Raw genomic sequence first — 8,114 nt, 5'->3', positions numbered from 1 at the left:
GATGTGCATTCTAAACTGTCTCCCTTTGAGAGCAAACCCCAGTTGCCAAGAGTGGGAACTGCTTTGATAACACATCTTTTATTGGCTTCTTCCCCTTCCTTGCCTCTCTTCCCCACTCTTGAGTAAACCTCCCTGGGGTCAACTCCCAAATGAAGCGCTTGCTCCTGAATCCTTGTCTCAGAGTTAGACTCTGGCGGAACCTAAACAGACACTATCCCTCCCCAAGTGGACCCAATCTTTCTAGGACTATCAATAAAGGTACATTACTTTCTCTGTCTTTTGTATGTGGACCTTGAATGGAATCACACAATGATTATCTTCAAGAAGTCAGAGGCTCTTCAAAAGGTCTACTTATTAGTTCCTTCTTTATAGATTCCAGCAGCCCTTCTGACACCTGCCTTTTTTGAGCCAGATACCTTAGTTGTTTCCCCTGGTTCAATGAGTTAACCCATATTCTCTTAGTAGATTCATTCTGGGATGAGATAGCTAGAATTGCTTTCTGTGATTTGTAGTCAAAGCAACCAATGGATATAGATGATGTATTAGACCTCTTTCAGCTATAAAGATTTCATGATAAAAATGAACGAGTTATAAAAAGTATAAGATCACTAAATGCTGTATGTTATTCATAAAATCAAATCCATAGAAGTCACTTTAAAATGTCAATGTTTTCATATTTCTTCACATTTTACTTGAAATAGCATCTCTAGTTTGTGAGAATGTCTTTCTAACATTTCAACACACTTCCCTTAAATAGTTATTGATCTGAAAGAGTGAAATAACTTCGTGGTGGAAGGGAGGGGTCATGGCAGTTGCTGCTATTTTGTTTCTATCTTGGTGACTATTAAGTTCCCATTATCTGGTGTAAAGTCTTTTGAAACATTTTTAAGAATAAAAAGTTCTTAAGAGATTTCTATGCAAAGAAATCCATAATGCTAAAATCATAGAGAAACCTTGTTTATTTACATTAATCTTACATACCTGAACATGAGAGTCACAGAGAAAAACTATTTAAATATACACTAACAACAAAAGGTCAGAAAGACAAATTAAGGAAACAATCCCATTTACCACTGCATCAAAACACATAAAATACCCCTAGGAATAAACCTACTTGAGGAGTCAAAAGACCTGTACTCAGAAAACTATAAGGTACTGATGAAAGAAATCAAAGATGACAAACAGATGGAGAGATATACCATGTCCTTGGATTGGAAGAATCAATATGGTCAAAATGACTATATTACCCAAAGCAATCTACAGATTCAGTGTAATACCTATCAAATTACCAATTGCATTTTTTCACAGAATTAGAACAAAAAAATTTACAATTTGTATGGAAACATAAAAGACCCCAAACAGCCAAAGCAATCTTGAGAAAAAGAAATGGAGCTGGAGGAATCAGGCTCCCTGACTTCCTACTATACTACAAAGCTACAGTAATCAAAACAGTTTGGTACTGGCACAAAAACAGAAATATAGATCAATGGAACAGGACACAAAGTCCAGAGATAAACTCACACACCCATGGGCAACTAATCTATGACAAAGGAGGCAAGAATGTACAATGGAGAAAAGACAGCCCCTTCAATAAGTGGTGCTGGGAAAACTGGACAGCTACATGTAAAAGAATGAAATGAGAACACTCCCTTACACCATACACGAAAATAAACTCAAAATTTATTAAAGACTTGAATGTAAGGCCAGATACTATAAAACTCTTAGAGGAAAACATAGGCAGAACACTCTCTGACATAAATCGAAGCAAGTTCTTTTTGATCCACCTCCTAGAGTAATGGAAATAAAAACAAAAATAAACAAATGGGACCTAATTGAACTTAAAAGCTTTTGCACAGCAAAGGAAACCATAAACAAAATGAAAAGACAACCCACAGAATGGGAGAAAATATTTGCAAATGAAGTGACTGACAAGGGATTAATCTCCAAAATATACAAAGAGCTCATGCAGCTCAATATCAAAAAAAAAACAAACAACCCAATCAAAAAATGGACAGAAGATCTAAATAGACATTTCTCCAAAGAAGACACACAGATGGCCAAAAAGCATATGAAAAGATGTCAATATCGTAAATTATTAGAGAAATGCAAATCAAAACTACAATGAGGTATCACCTCACACCAGTCAGAATGGCCAACATCAAAAAACCTACAAACAATAAATGCTGGAAAGGGTGTGGAGAAAAGGGAACTCTCTTATACTCTCGGTGGGAATGTAAACTGGTACAGCCACTATGGAGAACAGTATGCAGGTTCCTTAAAACACTAAATATAGAACTACCATATGATCCAGCAATCCCACTCCTGGACATATATCCAAACAAAACTCTAATTTGAAAAGATACATCCACCCTGATGTTCATTGCAGCACTATTTACAATAGCTAAGACATAGAAGCAACCTAAATGTCCATCAACAGATGAACAGATAAAGAAGATGTGGTACATATGTACAATGGAATATTACTCAGCCATAAAAAAGAACAAAATAATGACATTTGCAGCAACATGGATGGACCTAGATATTCTCACACTGAGTGAAGTCAGACAGAGAAAGACAAATATCATATGATATTGCTTATATGTGGAATCTAGAAAAAGATGGCACAAATGAACTTATTTACAAAACAGAAATAGAATCACAGACGTAGAAAACAAACTTACGGTTACCGGGGGTAAGGAGAGTGGAAAGATAAATTGGGAGATTGGGATGGACATATACACACTACTATATATAAAATAGATAACTAATAAGGACCTACTGTATAGAACAGGGAACTCTACTCAATACTCTGTAATGACCTGTATAGGAAAAGAATCTAAAAAAGAGTTGATATATGTATACGTATAACTGATTCACTTTAGTGAACACCTGAAACTAATACAATTTGTATATCACCTATACTCCTATAAAAATTTAAAAATAAAAATTTAAAAATTAAAAAAAATAAATATCATCTCCCTTTAAAAAAAAAAAAGTGTCTCCTAATACCCAAATCTAGGACAAGATGAGAAAAAAATGTAAGAGTAATGGATTATAGCCTAGTATATAAAATATATAATTCATGAGTCCATACTGATATAATTGAGCAAATAAATGGGAGAGGATTCCAATTAATAAACGTAGAAGGAATAATGGCAATATAAAATAATCATTTGGCAACATAATAGTAATAATTATCTCAGTCAAGAATCATTAATAGATGCTAAAATTAGCAGGAGAAAGTACAATGAGAAACAGAATATTTACATACTCCCAAATATCTCCTCACAAGATACTTGCCAAATACAAAGAGGAAAACAGTAATGTTACAGTGGAGAAATTTAGAAGACTCTGCCCTATTCAAGCGCTCCAATATCACCACTAATGAGACAAAGTGTCATCACGTGCCTCCCAATTTGATATGCTGAGAACGTGTCATGGTTAATTTTATGTGCCAACTTGACTGGGCCATGGGGTGCTCAGATATTAGATTAGACATCATATATGGGTGTATTTGCGAGAGTGTTTCTGGATGAAATTCACATTTGAATTGGTAGAATGAGGGTAGCAGATTGCCCTCCTCAATGTGAGTGGGCTTCATCTGATGTGTTGAAGGGCTGAATAGAATAAACAGGTTGAGTAAGAAAGAATTTTTTGCTCTGTGTATCTTACTAACTTCAAGCTGGGACATCAGACTTCTGCCTTCGGGCTCAGACTTGGACTCAAACTATACCATTGACTCTCTTGGGTCTGGACTTCTCAGCCTCCATAATCACGTGAGCCAATTCCTATTTATATTTGTGTGTGTGTGTGTGTGTGTACACATACACATATACACACACTATTGGTTCTGTTTCTACTGAGAAACCTGACTAATACAGATATTTTAGTACTGAGAGTGGTTCTAAAGGAACAGAATTTTAAGGATGAGTTTTCTGAATTGATTCTGGCCTTCTGGAATTGACTCTCGAATCTGATTAGATTTAAAGATGCAGAATGACTCTGCATCCAATAGTAAAGAGAGCACTTATAGTCCATGGCATGATCTGGCAATGGAGATACAGAAAATATCTGCATTGGATACTCCTAATCAATCCTTTATAAGAAGCAAGATGTTGGGTGACTGTGTATATGATACTTTCAAACATTTTGGGAAATCTAACATACCAATATAATGAGGTTGGCTGGTTGCTCCTAATGTTGCTGGACAAAGTGATAAAAAAAAAGGATAAAAAAAAATAAAAGTGATAAAAAAAAATTGAATTCATGGGTGAATTCAATTCCCCAGCTCAGACACCACATAAATGAGCTGAAAGCTTCTATACATGCCTTGGAATACTCTTGCCTCCTGTAGCTGCAGGGCCGAGATTGCTGAAAATCAAAAGAATCTCACCCTGTGATTAACTGAATTACAGGTTAGACTCCCAGTCTCACAGAGTGTCTACCGTTAAAGTGAGGGCATTGACTGGGGAAAAAATGGGATCCTGCATGCTACCATGGGGATATGTGGGAAGAATCTGATGAAGCTGGAGACACCGAACCCTTAAATTCTGATGAGCCTTCTTTGCCGGTGGAAGAGGCCTCTGCACTCCCAACTGGAAGTGGCATTGGGTCATGTATGTGGGATTTTTGCAACAATGCATAACCTGAATTTAATCATGAGAAAATATCAGACAGGCCAAAACAGAGGGACATTCTACAAAATAACTGGCCAGTACTCTTCAAAAAGATCAAGGCCATGCAGGACAAACAAAGGCTAAGGAACTTTCACAGATTGGGGGAGACCAAGAAGACATGTCAACTAAATGCAATATGGGATCACTGATTGGAATCTGGTCCCCAAAAAAAGGTCATTAGTGGGACAATTGATAAAAGTTGCATAAGACTGTAGGTGAGTTCATAGTACTGTATCAATATTAACTTCCTGTTTCTGATCATTGTACTGTGGTTATGTAAGATGTTAACCTTTTGGAGGGATGGGTGCAGTGTATGCAGGAATTCTTTGTGCTATTTTTACAACTGTTTTGTGTCTTAAACTATCTCAAAATGAAAAGTTCAAAAGTTCAAAAAAGTAAGTTCAAAGCATTATTTAAAGTGAATTACACAAACATGCACTGAAACAGCAACTGTAGATGGAGAATATACTGAGGGAGTAAATGTAAAAAATATCCGGAATATTGATTAGGCTCCCTGAAATCATACTGTGTTCAAAACATGCCGCGGTCACACTGTGCAAAGCAAAATGGAAATAAGAAACTAGATGTAAAAAAAAAATCACAAACAGCCTGAAGAACAATGCAAAATGACCACTTATTCAACCCATGAATTGAAAGGAATTTGGAGTAAAGAACTGGTTAAAGAAGGGTTTGGAAGGTTTAAGAAAAATGTGACTGAACACAAATGAGGATTTTGACATATATAAGTGATTTCCCTCCTCTACTATTTCTGATAAGAAATTATAAATATGTATTTCTCTATAGATGAATATATTCTATTTCTTCTAATAAGTATGCATGTGTCTACAAATTATGAATAGAAATTTATCATCATCTCTATAACTAGGAAAGAGTGAATATAAAGAATTGTGCATAAGTCAGAAAATTCTGCAAAAAAAAAAAACGAAAACGGAGTTGTACACCAGGGAGAAAGAAACTGATCAGCCCATGGTTACACAGGAACTAAATGGAAAGAAGATCTAATAGTATATCATCATGATTATCTTAAGGCAATTACAGTAGAGCAGCAAAAATCTGAGCATTTAGTATATACCAGCCACTATTAATCAAGGACTTTATATGCCAATTCACATAATCCTCACAACATATGAGGTTAGTCTACTATTCTTCCCATTTTACAGATGATGGTAAAATGTAAATGGCAAAAATGGGATTTGAGGGCAAGCAGCTTGGCCCAAAAGTAAAGTTTTTAATCACAAGGTTTAACCGCTGCCGTGAATTTGCAAGAAAAGACTTGACTCAACAGACTGGTTTTCCCTTCTCCTGGGAGATGAAGCTTCTAATTTATAATACTATTATGCCTTAATATGATCAATACCCAGGATTAGGATCTTCCTGTCACCAGGAGGTGATGGACTAGGGCATGTGTGGCAAGGTGAAGAGTTGAAGGTAGGGAAGGGGTGACAAGAAGGCTCAGACCATAGGATGTAGAGCCCACACGCCTCACGCCAGCACTGAGGCTGGTTGTAGCTCCCTACTGGCCAGGGCTCTCAAAGGGACCAGAGGGAACTGCTCCTGCCATACAGACACTGCCTTGTTGAATAGAAAATTGTCTTTTGGGTAGAATTTGAACTGGTGATGTCAGGCCTTGTCACACCTACCACTTGACTTCAAATTGGCAGCTGGGAGGACAGTCAGCAGAGGACAGTGGACAAATGCTCCTAAGTGTGAATTTAGATTTGAAACACATCCTCAATCAGTTAATATATCCTGTGCTCAGAAAATATGGACACCAACAGTCAGGACTCACTGCGGTTAACTGACTAGGAAAAATAACATGATGAAAACATTTGTTCTGGAAACACAATTTGCGAATGAATTTAGAGTAGGGTCAACTCAAAAGCCTACAGAAGACAAGGAGGTAATGGATTATAATCGAGTAAAACAGGCAGAGCTGTTTCTTTTGAAGAGACTTTGTTTCCTTATTAAACACATAGACTAGTCATCACTTCCACAGAGAAACATGCCCTCTCCAATGTTGCTCTTAAAACACACAGCTCTTTTGGGCTATCTTTTGCTTTCGTGGCTTTGATGGAGAGACGCACAGAGAAATAGTTCTCTCCTGTGGGACTTTCAGTAATGTAGGCATGATGATAAATGTGGACTGACAAGCCCTAAGAGGGAGACAAGAGGCAGTGGGTGGGAGGATGGGAGGATGGACAGCACGCGCGCACCGATGAGTACAGGCTCTGTCGGCTGGCAGCTGGTTTTTGCCGAGCAGAATGTGGGCCCTGTGTTGTCAGACCTCCGCATTGTTCAAGAAAGCCTGAAAACATTTTTATAGGAAATATCTTGGCTTCCAGTATTTACCTCAAGCTTTCAAATTAGGTGCAGACCTCCTTCTTAAAACACTTTCATCATCCTCTTCAGTGACACTCTCCCAAGTGTCTCCCTTCTGTACTGGATGCTCCTAATCTTCTTTTCGGGGTCCTCCTCTTCTGCTCATCATCTAAAATAAGGGTGTCCCAGGTCCACTTCTCTGCTCTATCTACATTCTCTACCTGGGCAACCTCACCTGATCCCACGGTTTCAGCCACCTGTGCCAGAGATTCCCAAACTTATATCCAGCCCTGACCTCTGCCTCGCACTCCAGACACTTGTCACCATGACTTCTCCAAATAGATGTCTAATAGAAAACTCAAATTAACATGGCCAAAATGGAACTCTCCCCTGACCTACCCATACCTTCTCCTCCCCATCTCAGGAAATGGAACACCATCCACCAAGGTGTTCAAAACAGAGGAAAAAAAAAAAAAAAAGCATTTCATGCTTTATATAATATTTATGTGTGGTATAATTTTATGCTCATAATTGTTTATGTTATTCCCCCTTTTTAGGAGACTCTTTCAGCCCCTTCCTCATCCCTTTCACCAGGAAAATTCCTATTTATCCTTCAAGAATCAGTTCTAGCATCATCACCTCCAGGCAGGGCTGATCACATAATCCTCTGGGCCCCATGCAAAATGAAAATGTGGATGAAATCAATCTACTTGTCACAAGCTTGGTCATCCCAAGCCAAGGGATTGTAGCCTCTGCACGGGACACTCTTGGCACCTGAACTGAGGGTGAGAGAGAGGCCCTCATGAGTTGCCTAGACAATGAGCCCGTGGAACTGCCAGCGCAGGGTAGGGACAACTGCCACCTTGCCCCACCCCAAGACACTGCGGGGCACAAGCCTGACCTTGACCCTCCTTGCTCCTGTGCCTGGTCTCTGCCTGGGATGGAGTGTGATGGCAGTACGCGGGCCTCCCCCGGCAAGGTTCACTGCCCCATGGCTCCAGTGGCTGAGGATGGGCTGCTGAGAACCCCTCCTGTGGAGACCGGGAAGCAGAGGAAGGTGGGACTGCACTGAGCTGGGGCTCCAAGCCCCGGGTACAT

Source organism: Monodon monoceros, unplaced genomic scaffold (assembly GCF_005190385.1).
Source record: "Monodon monoceros isolate NGI ecotype Baffin Bay Population unplaced genomic scaffold, NGI_Narwhal_1 Super_Scaffold_11, whole genome shotgun sequence".
In the NCBI taxonomy this organism is placed as follows: Eukaryota; Metazoa; Chordata; class Mammalia; order Artiodactyla; family Monodontidae; genus Monodon; species Monodon monoceros.
This window is presented reverse-complemented; position numbering follows the sequence as displayed.